Below are 16,783 nucleotides of genomic sequence, written 5' to 3'. Positions count from 1 at the left end.
GGCCTTATCGCCTTACCACCCCACCAAGTCTCGCGGTGGGTGGGGATGGGGTGGGTGGTGAAACATCATTCATAAGTTGCGTTGTTTGTGTGTTTGCTTTGTAAAAAAAAGTGTAGTTGTTCGAAAATATTAAAATTTATAACTTGTCGTTTTCTTCTGCAGCGTATGACTGATAAAAATTATAAATTAAAATCAAAATATAAACTGCTTACCTACCAGTGAGTGAAGTGTGTGTGTATGATTGTGAAGTGTTTGTAGTAGCAGAAATAAAAAATCCTAAAATTTTACAATTGAAGTGAATAATCTGTTAATTCTGAATTACAATCTTCCAAAAGTCAGTGTCAGTGAAAAATATAAAACATGTGAATATTTGATGGTGAATAGTGAAATTTGAAGCTATTTATTACGACACAAATTTAAACCATTCGTACAAAAGAAAGGAAAATAATTTAAAGAGCAATTATTGTGCCGTTTGCCGAGTCTTTAAGAAATACAAAAAAAGGGTATGTTGACGCTTATTATATTATTTAAACCTAATTTAACACTCCGGGCCGGTCTGGTGGTTCAGTCGTCAACTCGTACGACGTAACAACATGCCCGTCATGGGTTCAAGTCCCGAATAGACAGTGGCCCCATACGTAGGACTGACTATCCTGCTATGGTAACAATAAGTCACTGAAAGCCAGGCTCACTTCACTAGTGGGTACAGGCAGTCCTTGACCGACAGCGGTTGTTGTGCCAAAGAAGAAGAAGAATTTAACACTCCGTCCCACAAAAAAAGAAGAAAATTCTCGGCAACGAAATAAAAACAATTGCACAAATTAATATCTATTAACAACCATTTTTAACAGAAAAACATAAAAGTTCACAAGAAACTTGTAACTGTTTTTTATTGTTATTGCTGCCAGCATGAAAATGCAAATCGTAATTGGACATGACGCTTTTTGTGACCGATTCCTCTCAACAACAACAACAACACGACACACCACAACAACAAAAAACAAATCAACCTTTGGCAGCAAGCCCATTTTTGCTGCTGTTTTTATATGTTCCGATGAATAAATAGAAACACAACAAAACACACAACAAAAACAGTCGTCAACAACAACTGGGAACAGCAAGACACTTAAAACCCTCGCCGTCCTTTTTTTTTTTTGCTTGGTGCATTTATTTGATGCCCCTCGAAACCCCCCCCCCCTACTCCTTCAATTCAATGTACGTCAATCCCAATGTTCGATTGAAGGTATGTGTGTGTGTATGTGAGTGGTTGTTTGCTTAGCCTCGTTTGGTGCAGCGTTATGGAGGTGTATTTTTGTGTACGAGGCGGCTTGTGTGCACTATATTTTTGTTTGTCCACTGCAGCCAACTTCCGGCCTGCATTGCTCACAACAATGGCTCCCTGCGCACAGCAAAAAGTGCAACACAAAAACACACAATCGATCGATCGCGGCACAATGTAAGCTGGGCGGGGAGGTGGATAGTTGGTTGCATTAAAGCAGGGGCAAATAAGAGCAGTGCTGCGGTTTTTGTTGTTGCTGTGGCAGCACCAAATTTGCATAAAAAGTCACCACACCAAAGGCAGGCAAGGCAACAGTCTTTGTTTTTCCTTTTTGTGCATCTTTGCGGTTTGCACAAACACACACTCACACACAAAGCCAGGGGGTGGCGCTCCCTCAATGTTTGTGTGGTTGTTTGTCAGAATATCTATTTTTAAAAGCCAAAACCATTTTACTACCCAGCCAACGCTCTGTATCGATCAACATCCCTCCCTCTCTCCCACTGAATCCCCCCACGGGAGGAGGGGATGGTGAAGGTGGTGGCCGACGGACGGTGTGTCCCTGAGATGGAAATTCATTCACCACTCTGCGGTCGGCCATGGCCCCGTCGGCCATACTCGATGATGAATGATGCTGACGTAACATCTTCATCCCTCCCAAATACCTCCCGCTTGCATCACCCGATAGTCACCGGGTACGATGCGAGTCGTCTTCGTCTTCGTGTGCGCAGAAAGATAGATTACAGGTGATTAAAGGGAGGAAAAACATGTTTTCCCAATCCGCAAATACACGCAAACACTGATGTGTGTGTTCAATAAGGGCGCCTTTCGGCTTCACCGTCTCGGAGTTGAATGGGCGATGTGTGATTCCGCCACCAGAAATCCATCTTTCTCGATGTATAATGGTCTCTTTAAATTGCACATTGACTCGATAAATTGGAAAGCTAGCCTCCTTCATGTGGGATGTTCCTCTGGTGGTGGGGTTTTGGGCGGTTGCCGTGCTTTCCTGCCGTTGAAAGTTTTCACTTCCGGACCTGTGTGTGTGTGTTAGATAATGGCCACTCTGAGGGGGTGTATGTGTGTGCCACAAGGGGGAAAAGACTTTCTTTCCGTAATTTATTTTGTTTGAGAGAAAGATAGAGAGGGCAAAGGCTGTCAGATTGATTTCACTTGCTATCATCACAATGTAATCAGCCTTGATCACAAAATCTTTAAATTACTTGCTTAAACATTAATTGTTGATTTTGTAATATTATCTTCAAAAATTGTGATATTGCACCATTTTATCGCAAATATTGCACTCAATATCACAAAAGGGGCATTACACTTGCACACTTAACTTTTCATGTGTGTTTTGGAATATTTTTTTTACTTTATTGTGCTTTGTTCTTTTGTTATTTCATTTAATAGTTTTGTGATACCTGCTGAACCTTTGTAATACTGTACTTAATGCGTCAAACAGATCAATTCAAAGTCTCCCGCACACAACAACCTTCGCCATGCTGTGTTTACCTTCAATGTGTGAATAATATTTGTTTGGCTTCAATCAAAACAGTTGCGAAACCAACAGGGCACAAAACCCGATCTTATCTCCCGCCCCACCGTGGTGGGTCGGTATCGGATTGTTTTGGTGTGGGATTTTGCCCTCGCCTGGCGCTTCCATGGCTTCCAGCGGCTCCCGCTAAAAACAATGAGTCATAAGCGGAAGCATCAAACGACGGGGGGCGGATTGAAATTATTGCGTCAAGCGATTGAGGGAGTGATTTTCGATCGATAAAAATGTAACACTTTACAGCCATTTTTTTTTGTATTTTGCTTTTAAATGAATTACAAATTGATAAACGATCTCTCCAAGGGCTTCCGTGATCTTCTGCTCACACCGTGCGGCCTGTGGGAATCGGCTTCATTATGCAAGAGAGAACCGGCCGGGCAAGAGGTCCCCCCGCATGCTCGTCTGTCCAAATGGGCTGAATGGGCGGAAGTGTGGTGCGGTTTTGTGGCCAACTTCCTGCAGATGCAACCCGGCTGTGTGTGTGTGTGTGTGTGTGTGTGTGTGTGTGTGTGTGGCGAACAATAATAATCTGATGCCCGCAACACCACCGTGGAGAAGCGATCCGTTGACGATCTCTCTTTTGTAGCGGACCTTAGGAGGAGGGGGTTCGTTGTCTGTTGCTGTGTTTGATTTTTTGCGCATTTTTATTTGCATGTGACAGGAAATGACGGAATAAACAACGCCAAAGCGAACGTGTGTGTGGTGTGCCCATCCCGGTGCACCAAACACGCCACTGCTTTTGGGTCGCATGTTTTTAGGAGAGAGAAGGAGAGCGACAGAGAGACATAAACATAGACACACATACGAGAATAATGAACCTGACTTTACAAACGGTTTTGGCGAACAAAAGCAAGGAAGGAAGTCATTTGACGATTTGAAGTGTGGTCGTCGGGGGGGGGGGGGGGGGTCTGGGCGTGTTTTTTAAAGAGCATTTTGCAATTTTTGCTTCATCAATTCGAGGCTCTTCGGTTTTTTGCCACTTTTTCCCACCATTAGTGTGCAAAAAACGGACCTAATTTTATCAGATAATGTTTTGCAGCTTCAAAACGCCCAATCGGACCCATCGCTGGCTGCCCTTCTTAGCATGACTCAACGTCCATCAGTAGCAGCAGCAGCAGCAGCGTGTAATCATGTGGCTCCAGTGTTGTGTTTTTTCTTCTTCCATCGCGACACGATGGAACCGGAAGTTGCGTCAAATGGAGTCGCTCGCTCACTCTCTATTTTCCATTACGCCCTTGCGCGACACTGTTTGCCCTTCTCCCTCCCCCGTGATAGTGGTTGGAAGCTTTGCCGGGGACTGATAGTGTCATAAGGCCACGAACGCACCGCAACGGCACCAATTCCGCCGGGTTGTTTACTATCGATCGATTGATATTTGAGCCACCTTGGTTTTTTTTTGTCTCCTACCACATCATCGTCATCCATCATCGTGCTCTTCTCCGGAGTGGTGGCAATTGTGACCGGTAGTTTTGATGCCTAATGAGCGCGTGACGCGTTCGCGCTGCTGATAGCTTCATTATGCTGATGGACACGGCCGCTCCCAGGCAATTAGGCGCAGAAGTGTGTGTCCCGCTGTCCCAGATGACTTGTAGAGTTAATTTGGTACGGGGAGAGAGGAGGCTCCAAAATTCGGCGTAAATATTTGGTAAGATTAGCTACTGTCGCTAATTGCCAATGTGTAGCGGTTTTCTGGAGTGTGATGGAGCGGTGTGGAAATTGTGAAAATAATTGGATGTTGTTAATGATGTTAAGCGATATCACAGACAAAGTTATGGCCGTTTTAAATGTCATTTCAGCAAAGTTGTAATCATATTTTAGGTCCCAAAATAACATGGGTGTCGTTGTAGAATTGTTGAATGTCTCAGGTTTTGAATGCTCTGTGCTCCAAAAAACTTAAATCTATGTAAAGTCCTGAAGAGTTGTAAGGTTCTTTTGTGGTTTGATACATTCCTCATGTCATCAGATGTGTAATTACTAACAAAAGACTCTTTGTAATATCTACTGAATGCCTAAATCAACCATGGTTAGGTCCTGACAATAGCGACGACAGAGATGAGTCATGATGCACGTCCCATGATAAGCGTTTAACTCTGTAACCGTCTGTGTCTATGGCCTTTGTGGCCTCCCCATGTTCCAACCAAAATCGGAAGTAGCACTGAAATTTCGTGCGAAAAAAAAGAGAAGAAGAAGAAGAGAGCAAACGACGATGCGGCAACGGAAGTGACGCAACACCATTTGTCGGAAGTGCGATGATAAATGGCCGTTGGTTGGTCGTTTCGTTTCGTGCTCTGATTTGATTAGGTATGGGGGAGTTGGGTGTTTTTGGCGCGCCGGCTTCTCTTGATGAAAGTAAGTGGCCCACACACGCACACGCTTTGGAGGTTCACAACACTGTGCCGGAGACGGAAACTGACTCTCCCCCGTCGACGATGCCAGACACAGCTGTGGTGTTGCCAAACGGTTCCTATTATGGTTGGTTATTTGTTTTACCGTGTCTCTGTTTCTCGGTCGGTTTCTAGCTGTTCTTTCTTATCGGTCCATCAAGGAGTTGCCTCTACTCTACGCAAATAACATTATGTTCCCGTAAACAAAAAGGGGTTTGCTTGGCTGTGTACGCGTAAGTTGTGCTTTGGGTTATGTTTTTTTGTTGGGGTGGGCGGCCTCCATATGCGCCCTCCAAAGGCACACGTTAGCAAAGGCAGCGCGTATTCTGCCCACGCGTTCTGACGCGCTTTTGTGATTGTGCATGACAAATGGCTGAGGGAAATAAAGTGAAAAGCTAAACATACATACTTCCATTGCTGTTTCAATGTTGTTGCAATATTCGGGGCATGCTTCTTGCTGCTTCAGTTGATTTATGTACGTTTTTGTGCGTGATGTGTGGAGAAGGCAAAGCTCTCGGCGCGACTTCGGCGTGTCTATTGGCAGGAAACGCCTTCGTCATCACTTAAAGGAAACGGTTAATGGTTTGATTCGACCAGCCGGGGGCAAAAGAAGGGAAAGAATACTAATTGATGACAATCAGAGATGGATCGTTTCTGATGAAGCTAGCGAATCATTGGCCAATGGCCTCTCCTACTTACATAATCTAGTCCCATTCTGGGGGACGATCGCAGCCAACAAAAAATGTTCGAGAATTGGTTGCAAATATGTCGATGCTCAAACCACCCACAACAACAACAACAACAACCCCTTGGACAGACTGAGCAAACATGGCCGTTTCTATGACGTCTGTTCAAGATTGTTTGCAATGCAGCCAGCAGCCGACATTTACAGCTTGTGTACCTAAACAGTTGCGCGCAGCTTCTGTGTCGATGCATCGAAAGCAACAAAAAAGGGGGCGCAAAACAAGATGTTTACAAAGATGCTCAAACTTCTCGTGTGCTGTTGTCGCACCGAATTCCTGGAAAATAGGCATTCCAGTTCCATCAGATCACGCGTGTATTTGTTGTAATCCAAAAGTAAACAAATAATTATCGTCACACGAACTCCAAACACACGGGTCTGGTGAGTAAAGGTGGCTTCAAGAAATCCTTGAGTTGTTTTTTTTTCGGGAAAACATTCGATGCCAGATATCTTATCGCACAACGTACCGAATGGCCAATATCTTCTGGAAATTTGGACGTCTGGAAGTATCTAGAGCGTGTTTGGGGGGAGTTCACTCGAGACTGTGACGTCCGGAATCTTCGTGAAGTAGTAGTATGGTCTAGTCAACACAAATTGGACATTTCCTGAGCACCACACAGTCTGGGTTGTTGCAAACTTCCCGTCGTCGGCGACACACGCACATACCTCTCCGGTTATACGAACATAGGAGAAATGTCTTCACTTTGAATACAGACGATGAATGTCACTGATTGGGAGTTTCCTGAAGTAAGAGCTTGTACAGAGCGGGGCAATAGACTCTATTAATCGGAGTTTTTTGAGAAGATGTCTACATCAGTTTACTGCAATGAAATACTTCGAAAAGGAGAGAGAGAGAGAAAGAGTGAAAGAGGATCTAACGAGAAGAATTGTTAAAAGATTTGTTTTCTAATGTTTTGTGTGAATGTGTACAAAACAACGCTCAGAAGTCTGCAAACCGAACTCCTCCGCTAACTCCGAATTGTGTGCAAGGTATCGAAATGCCACAGTGCTCTAGATATTCCATTCCCCGTTTTTGTTCCTACGGTTGAAAGGGGAATTGCCAGAGGTTTCCAGTTTCTTCATCGACAGGGATATTGTTTTTCCTTGCTGCGCGAATGGATGGGACTGTCCTATGGCTGCACTTCCAGGGAGTGCGTAGGCCGTCACTGTTTGGGTTGAATTGCTGCTGCTGTTGTTGTTGTTGGTTTCGTTTCCTTTTGTGTCTCTTGCAGTTCTGTCCTTCGCAGTACTCACCCGGCGTCCCGTGCGATCCTTGAAAACTACTTCGGGGAAGTAGTTTCAGTGTGGGCCTTGCCCCTTGGGCCTGCATACCAGCTGAAAGCGAACACTCTCCGATCGAGCGTAAATGACGTGCGAGACACAGAGGTGAATGGTGTAATGGTCCTTCTCCTTGTAAACGAACGAATGCGAAGGAACGAACGTTTCGTTTAGCGCAGTTTCCAGTCCCTTAGGGGGCTTCTTCCTCGAAGCGAAGCGAGACCCCGTTTAAAGTGGGTAGCATGTTATCCGACCATCAATCCTTGCAATAAAACCTGAGCTAGTAGAGGAACAGCGAACCTCTGACGAATGAGGCGGGTTTCGGGAAGGAGCGAAAGAGTGCGACCGATTGGATTAATTCCAGACGAGAGGCATTCAGACCTAAGGGACACCGAGACCCGGTGGCTAGAAGTGCTGACATATGGTTGGTCGGGACATCTGCGGTGCAGCATGCGTGTGCGTGTGTGTGCAGGTAAAGAGCCCGTTTATATGTCACTCTTGCAGTCGTGTTCCATATATGGCCGAAACCGGAGGTCGGTAAGAGTGGCTCACCTTTTTGGACAAGGTGAATTGAATGAAAAAATCAGCAAAACAAGAGCTGGTAAGTTGTAAACCAGGATAAAAGGGCCTAGAGCGCAAAGTGTGAAGCCGGTCAGACAGACGAGAGCCGATTTGTAGAATCGGAGTAATAAATTTGCCTACCTGTGTGTGTCTCTGGAATTATTACCAGCTGTTGTGTACGAATTAGAGGAACGTTCCTTTTATTTTTGTTGAAGGACGCACAGCGGAAGAGTGTTTAGGGATGAAAAACGAGACTTGGTGATGAATTAAACAAGCACCACTGTGAGCTGCAAGGATGTGGAATGACAAAAGGGAGCAATATAATAACCGACACGGGACGGGAGCTAAATTACCTTACCGGGATAATTAGAACCCCGCGTTGAAAACGGAGCTGGGTTGTGAGGCTGTCATGAATCGTAGGAAGATGAGGGAGTGATGTAGGTTTGATTACCTGGGTTTGGTCTTTTGATAGCTTAACCTGAGAGGCCTTGAGGGTACAAAAACAGTCAAGGCATAATTGTTAATTACATGCGTGAGCGGTATAGTTATATCATGTATGTTAGTGGTCACGATTGGAAATGAAATGATTAGGTGGAGGTGAAGTTATCTAAATCATGATCTCTGAAGAGGAAAGGATCTTAATTACAAAACAATGATTTATGCAGTTCGATGAAACTAAAGTCATAAAACTGAATTCAAACGATAAATAAAGTAATAATCGATATCGTCATTTCTTCAAACAACAGCTGTTAACCATTTCTCAACAGCTGTCAATAAAAACATATTATTGTTGAAACCACGAGAGATAACACGTAAAATCCTTTTAGGGACAACGCCGTCTTCTTATCTCCATTTCCAAGTTACCATGATGTTTGCGTGTGACTCAGACGCCTATCGGGCGCCCATTTCGATCAAAATTGTTTTGATCGTGTGTTAACCCGTTTCCTGTAAACAAACACACGTAATCTTGTTATGGCTGTGTACTTATGTGTCTTGTTTTGAACGGGTATACGCAACAAGTGCGTTGCAAGAAAAAAATCGACAGAAACACAAGGCGGTCCATGTGCGCCTGCCTCGCCTTGGATAAGATAAGCGCACGTGCATAACATAACGTGCAATGCAACGCAGTTTGTGTGTGACAGAAGTTCCCAACTTCCAACCATCACCGAGCGAGCCTTACATCCTGGAGTCCGAGTCCTTTTGCTGCGTATGAGGATGTGTATAAATAAGGTTACTGTTTTCTAACAATAGCTTATCGGCAGAAGCCCGAGGGGCAAACATATGTGTGAAGTTAGCAAGAAACCGCCCCGCAGCGGAACGGTTTGTCGAATGCGCGGCGACAGCAGATAACGCGACCTGGGATAACAACACGGTGAAGGGGCAGTTCCTGGAATGGAATGTTATGCATGGAATTTGCACCCCTCGTGTGGCGGGTAGATAAGGACTGTCGTCTGTCGTCTTGGAAAGTTGGATATTCTCAGAATTGCGCTAGGCCACTGTGGATCGAATGATGTACTCTTTTCACAAAACACATCGCTGTAAGACATTGGACTTCGGTTTTGTTTGTGTGGGGGGGATGTCGACGACTGGTCCGAATGACACTCTGCCGAAAAGAGGTCATTTATGAATATTAACGTCAGACGCGCTCGAGGTGTGAGGCTGGTCGAGGAGACACATCATCTTGATGCGTGCTGCGCCATCATATCTCACATAAGGGTTGACGTTGCGTGTACCAGTCTGACGCAATATGCCCTTGCGTGTGTTGACCAACGTCGACTTCCTCTCTCCCCTCACGGTGGTCATGTGGCAATGAGACGACGAAACAAACAAAACGTCGTAGTTTTTGAGGGGTGATTGCTCTTCCTCGTGATCATCTCATGACAGTCGAAGGATAACACGACGCTGTTGTTGATGCATTACCATACAAATAAGGTTTCTTCAAGTAAAGTTGTTATGTTAATCTGCTCACTTCGGCTGTAGAGACTGTATGGAAAAGTTGCATTTAGTGCAAGTAGCTTCGCCACAATGCTGATGCGCCGCGACCTGCTTTTCTGCCATCTTTCTGTTGTTTTCTTAGGGCTCGAACCCCTCCAACCATTCCGAACTTTTGGTGGTGGTGATGCGCGAAGGCCCTGTATGGCCGCCGACACTCATACAAACGAAGATGGACGAAGATTCGTGCTGTGACCGGTTTTCGGTGGATCTCTACACCGGTGGAGATCGAAGGGAGAGGTGTATCTTTCATGTCTTTTACTGCGTATTTATACACCACGCGGGAGCAAGAGCATGTGCTGCTGCTGCTGGTTAGAGCAACAGTTCCAACGAACTCTGCGAGACGCGCATCACGCCAGGGTTGTTGGGTTATGCTGGACAGCAGAAAGACTGGTTTTTCGATTCACGGAATCGGAATAGACAGAGAGAGAGAGAGGGCATTGGTTGATCGGGTGAAGTGAACGGGAAAGAAGGCAAAGAGCCGCGAAGAGGCTTGTAATCGGGCAAACGATCCGAAATGAAGTTGAAAAACACACAACTCCACCACACAGGCAGAGCCTTCCTTCTCTGTACGGATGATGGATTCCGTTGCCTTCCGGATGACGTTTAATGGGCATTGGCCTCGTTTTTTCTTCGAGCGTGGTGCAACGAAGAACCTCATACTGACACGCACACAGACGGTGGACAACCGAGTGTGAGTGTGTCCTCGGGGGTTGAAGAAACCGAAATGGAATAAGGAATAAGCGTGCACAACCGACGACCACACTCTAATCAAACAAAATACACCCCAAAAATTTCGAAGAAGCGCAGAAGACGCAAACGAGAATATATACCCGTGAATGGATTCGAAGAACTACGCACCAACCTCAAGTCTTCGCTGCGCGTGTTTGCTTCTTCCGGTGTACGGTGGCTGCAGCCTCCTTAGAGGCAGAAGGAGAGAGAGAGAGGGCAAACAACTGTTGGTCACGGTGGTTCCAACATCTTCTGCTTCGCGCTTGGTCGCTGCTGACGTTCCAACTGGATGAATCGTCCGCTCCCTTCCGCGTCCGTACATGCCACGCGAACTCTTGCGTCGCCTTCCGAATTCTCGTGTTTTTATCCGTCTTCCAACAGCAGCAGCAGGTCGATTCGTCGTTGCTGGTGGTGGTTTGCTGCACCTTGTACTCGTGTATTCCACTGCTTTTGGTACGGCCAGTGCCCTTCGCTGCGCTTCTTCGCTGTGGTGGCGTGGAGTTTTTCGTGTCGACGCGGGTCGAAGAAGAAAATTCAACCTCCGCGAAGAGCAGTGAAGCGCATGTCAAATGTTTTGCTTCTATTTTTCATGTTTGATTCTGGTTCGTGGTGGTCGTGTGCTCCGGTTCCTCAGTATCGTTTGTAATAGTTTGATGCACTCGTGTGTCTACTCTTTCGACAGTTTATGCCCGACCTAAAGAACACTGACCTGCCAGGTGAGACAGGTGGTGGCCCGACAACAAACCCCGCAGTGAGTGAGCATGCACTTTCAAGGCGATTGGAAAGTTTTAATTGGTATTGTGCGCGAGCAGTGCAATGCGGCTTGTTCTTCCCTTTTTTCGTCTCTGCTCCTTGTACAAGAGAGATTGGTTGTGATAATTCGGATCGATAAGACCATTCCAGCTGACATCGAACATTATATGCACTTGCTTTATCAGGTGCGCCCTGTATAGCTTCCAGTAATCCTCCTCCCATGGTGTACCACACCTGGAACAATAAGCAATTAATATATACACAAACACACACACACACATGCGTGCATTTGTGCTACACATGTGGCCACGGTTCCCACTCAAATGCAGACAATGGTACCTTAATTTCCTGCCCCGTACTACCTTAACCGCGTTTGATCGAATGCATGTTTCCACGTAGTATGGAGGCGCACCACTCACTGGTGGAATGACTAATGAAATTCAATTAAATGCAAATCGCCCTTCACAATGTTGGGTTGATCGGGGAGAGTGCATCAAACTCACGAATGCAATTGCCCTCTGGGGAGGAATAATAGAGAAAATGGGCTGGCGAAAGGGTGCGATTTGATGCATTTCAATGGATTAACTTCACAGCCCATCATTGCTCCAATCGTTTGCTGGGATGGGCAGAGAGAGAGAGAGAGAGTGAAAGAGAGCCAGGCGCAACGATTCAATCGAAATAGATGATGAATATGTCCACGACCTAGGGTGTTTTGGGAGTAACGAACTGTTCTCCGAACCTGATCGCTTTTAATCGTAGCGTAGCGAGCGATGTCCGCGTGGTGTCGTGGCAAGCGGCACGGCAACTGCACGCTACAGATCGGGGGTTTGAGTCTTATCTGAAAATGTGTTTTTCTTCTGCTTATATCTGGATGGTTTTAATGTACTGTCTGTGTTGAATATGTCGTTTAGCGACGTATGGTATAATAAGGGAGCACTTTGTAGTTAGTCGTTGTGGATCATCATCATCAATCATTTCTCGTAGATTGAGGTATCTGTTCTTAGAGCCCAAACGTGTGTGAAGACATGCCCACGTGACATTTCAAGTGACATTTAAACTAACAATCTCCCCATTTTGCTGTGCACAATTCCATGAAAAGGCCTCCTTCGGAAAATATAATACAATCGGGCGGGCTTGCTCTGCTAACGAAGCTTTTCTTTCCGGTTGAGTTGAAGTCTGAAAATAGTAGCCAGCGCTTTCCACCAGTCACCAACACGGGAGAGATAGATAGATAGATACATGTCGCCGCAATCCCCACTTTCCTTCCTTCCCCCACTTCTCTGCGTATCACCGTTTTGCGCAAATGGGAAATGGTTTTTGGAATCGTGTTTCGCTCGAAACGGTTTAATCATATCCTTCCGTGTTCCGGGAAGCGGCGAACGGATTTTGCATGCGCTCGCTCGCAATTGCGTTGCGCATTTGATGTGCTCCTTGTGCGCGTTTAAAATCTGTGTTTGTGTACTGGTTTTTGTCTTGCTTGATAGAATGGGTAGGGAAAGAATTCAGTAGAATTAAACCCCTTGGGTACAAGTGAACTCAAATTACCATACGCTTTCCTTCATTCTTGGCTGGCTGGCTGGCTGGCTTGTCCTGTGTTCGATAGTTTGTTATTTGATACATCCAACCAACTTACCCCCATAGCCTCCAATAGGGGTGGTGGGTGTCTTGGGTAACATATATTCTCGGTTTGCCGTTTTCTTGGAACTCATTTCCCTCGATATATTCTTCTGCGTTGTGTAACGATGCAATACCATTGACTCCCGATGCTTCTTTTTTTTCAAGCCCAAGAAGAAAGGGCGTACGATTGGGACTAAATTTCTATATTTTCTAATCTCTCTCTCACTCTCTTTCACTCAGAGCAATACCAATTTCTACATACAATTTCTTTCATACGTTTGTGGGGTTATTTATCGGGTCCGAGGTTCAATTTCGGTGTCACTTTTCCACGAAATTGGCGAACCCCGAACCCCGTTTGTGTGTCCGTGTGGAGGAGCAATATGCCATAGCTAACAGCCCACACTGCTGCTTTGTTTGTATGGAGAGATAGAGAGAGAGAGAGAGAGAGGGAGCGTTGGTGGTGGTGGTGTTGCCTGGATCCAATTAGAATTTCGTAGAACTGTGCCTTTCGCCCTATCGATATGGGAAATTAGAACTACTGGTGTGTGTGTGTGCCAGCTAATGTTCGAGTTTTGTGATAGTCTATTCCAAAAACACAAAAAAAAGAATGTGTAGTTCTCGACAAAAGAAACGGAAGTGGGCAGATAGCTCCTAAAAAGGGGTCGAAAAAAAGAATTCCTCTCCTGGCATCTCTGCAACTCTTTCGCTGTCTCCGCTCTTTGGTCAATTATTGAAACTTGCTTGCTAAAAGCGGCAATGGGTGAGGTCATACGGTTATTATTTGCAAATTTTTGCTCGATTGGAGCCGGGCAGGACATTAAAACACACACCCGGTGGCGGCACAACAGCACACAGAGTGTTTATGTTTGCGGGTTGGTGAATATTTTAGCAGCACCAATCCGGGGAAAATGATTTTAATTGTGTGTACACACACGAACTCGTTGACGTTGATCGTCTCCTAATGGGTGGGAGCCTTTGCTCGAATGTGAACGGAATGTGTGGGGGGGGGGGGGGGCGAAAAGAGTTTTCTTGTTTGTAATTTATTTCGACCGCACATACATGATTGATTCCCTCGTGTGTGCCGTAAAGTGCGGTCTCATTCGTAATTGATGACCACCACAGTTGAAATCAAAGTTTGGTTTCGGATTTTTTGTTTTCGTTATTAATTTTTTGTGAAAAATAAACAAGTGATCGTGTGCCATATTGTGCGTTTGTAACTAATTTCGGCAGAATTTCAAATACCAGCAAAGGTTTGTGTTTGTGCCGGTTGGTCCAGGGTCCACCCCATGCTGTATATCGATCCCGAGTGGTGGCTTCGTGGAATGTATTCGAACCCGGGAATTCGAACCGTACGCTGTACTGTGTTTGGGTATTTTAAATCCTCTTTCGCGAAAATTGGCTCGCGCAAATGGAAGGACGGGGAGAGGAGCCACAGGAAGGGGGCAGTGGAAGCGAATAGCAACATTATGAAATACGCACAATTTCTACGGTTTTGAAACTGTTCAATTCGACGAAATGTGCAGTTTTTTAAGGGGAAAAAAGGAATTGAAGAGCGACATCAACAACGATTTTTTTTTGTATCCATTTTTGTGTGTGGTTAGGATTGGTATTATGCTCGCAAAGAGCGGACCAAGGGCAAAGGTCTCACCCCGCTTCTGTGTGCTGCTAGGGAAAAGCTTTCCACAAAGTTGAAAAAACGGATGTGTGTTTGTTTTATTTTGTGCCAATTCGCTGAAATCGCGTTCGAATCGCGCCTTTCCAGTGCCTTGTTGTGCGTTGGAATAATTTCCTGGAAACTTCCCGCGTATCATTACTGTTCGCCGATTCGCCGTTGACGCGCCTTGTGCCCGTTGTTACAAATGGCATTACAATTATGAATTCTCTCATTTTGTCGAAACATTGCCGCCACACTTTCCTTTGTCTGGGGGTAGTTGTTTTGGCACCTTTTTCGCAGAAGCAGCCCCGTAATTCCATCTCCCCACACAATGTTTGCTTACTTATTATCGATAGAGTTTGCACCAAAAAGGATACACAGTGCAAATGAATCGCGCGCGGGGTTGTTGCTGGTTGGAAAATATGGAAGATTCCAGGAACAACGTGCAATGATTGGGTAGAAATTGGTAGGAAATTTCCAGAGCCATCCATCAAACGTGCGCTTCCCCTCTGAGCCCGCGGGGCTGCTTCCCATCTATTCAAAAACAAATTCATTCGAATTTCGGTACGATTGGTCATCATGATATGATCATCAAAGCGTTAGACGTGGACACCGGGCAGGCAGGCAGACAGACAGGGAAGCGTGTTTGAAACTACATTCTCGGAATTTGCGCTCGCGTAATGCGCTGCTGGGTACGTCACACTACGGTACAGAGTTTGTACGCTTTAGCGCTTCTTCGTGTGCGTGCCTGCGTGCGTGCGTGCTTGGTGTGTCTCGCGTGTTTTCTATCCCCCGACACGACGTTCGGGTTCCTCGCTTGGCGCGGTCAAACGTCAAACGGTGGGGGTTTTGTGGGCAATTTCGGCCCAGACGCAGACAACACTGTTTTTGTTGGAAATCGAACCCCGATCCATCTCATACTGATTAGGTTGCGATGAAGCGATTATTTCACACCACCCGTGGGTAGTTGGAATGGACCTAACACACTAACACTGTCAAATGTGTTTGTTTGAGGTTGTATAATAGTGTGTTTTTTTTTTTTTAATGGAATTGTGTTGTTATCTGTCCTCAAACATTCAATGCTCTCAAAGTCGAGGTTTTAAAAGTCTGTTTTGGATCTGCTATCAATGTCAGTCGTTATAAAATGTTATAAACCCAACAATGTTCCATCGCCAAAATATGTTTCTTTGCCCGGTAAACTTCCTTGTTCGCGGAAGCAAAAACAGGTTCGTAGAAAATAAAATAAAATTTTGCTTTTTATTTCTTTCGACCCGTTTCTATACTTTCGCCGAATCTGTGAAGGTTCCCTTTTGGGATGCCGAACAAGAAGCGGCATCCTGAACTTTGTAACAAAACAAAAACTTTACCAAACCAATGCGCAAAAGCTTACTTTACTTCGAGCACCACAAGGGAACACTTTTGGAAGGGGGGAGGGGTTGAAGTTTTACTTGGAAAATAATTACCACCCTCGCGCTGTCCAAAAAAAGGTTGGAAGGAAAGCTTGTTTTCCGTACAGCAGCCAACCCTGGAAGAAGGCTGCCGCAATGGCGCCGTAGCAAGTGACTTTTATTTCGTCAATATTGATTATTTTTTCCACAGAAAGGTGGTCTCGGCTATTCGAACTCTTCTGGCTAACTGGACCGATGCCAAGCCTTGATGGGTGGGGGGCTCGTTTCCCGAAGCACACGAAATTCCCGGAAGGTGTGAAAGGTTTTCGAATAAGAGTGGAAAGCTCCATCAATAGAAAATGGTGTTTTGTGATCGGTTACAAATAGCGCCAAACTGGGAGAAATAAAATGATGGTGAGCGTGTTGGTGCTACTCGGCTACAGGAAAGTTCCCAGCAATTTCGATGGAAAAGCATTTGCAGAGGGGTAGAGTACAGAGGATGTTGCATCATAAATTATTTCTTTTACTTATTTTCGTGTTACCTTTGCATTCTGGGTAGAACCATCCTTTGTGTTACCGATTCGACAAGTTCTATATTTGCAATCAATAATTCTCACAATTATTTGCATGTACACGCGCTCACAGCCGCTCCCTCCATAACGTTCCGAGTAAATGCTAATTCCGAACGTGGTAACATTTTCGAGCTGTGGCATGCATTACAACTCGAATGCTAACCCCAAAGAATACACAGAATTAATTATACAAACGCATTCTTGTTTTGGAGTGGAATTCAACGAATCTGTAATGCTGTCCATACACTTGTACATTTACATCGGCACATGACGTTTTGCTGC

At 45.3% G+C, this 16,783-nt stretch overlaps 1 protein-coding gene across 2 annotated transcripts in view; it reads left to right on the top strand.

Annotated features, from left to right (window-relative positions):
- Positions 1 to 216: 216 nt before the first annotated feature.
- LOC121598279 overlaps positions 217 to 16,783 on the top strand; it is a 39,575-nt gene continuing 23,008 nt past the window's right edge. For both annotated transcript variants that reach the window (XM_041924888.1, XM_041924887.1), the window contains exon 1: positions 217 to 503. The gene's annotated coding sequence lies outside the window, so the exon portion shown is untranslated. The remainder of the gene's footprint in view (positions 504 to 16,783) is intronic.

Source organism: Anopheles merus, chromosome 3L (assembly GCF_017562075.2).
Source record: "Anopheles merus strain MAF chromosome 3L, AmerM5.1, whole genome shotgun sequence".
NCBI classification, from domain to species: Eukaryota; Metazoa; Arthropoda; class Insecta; order Diptera; family Culicidae; genus Anopheles; species Anopheles merus.
This window is presented reverse-complemented; position numbering and strand designations above follow the sequence as displayed.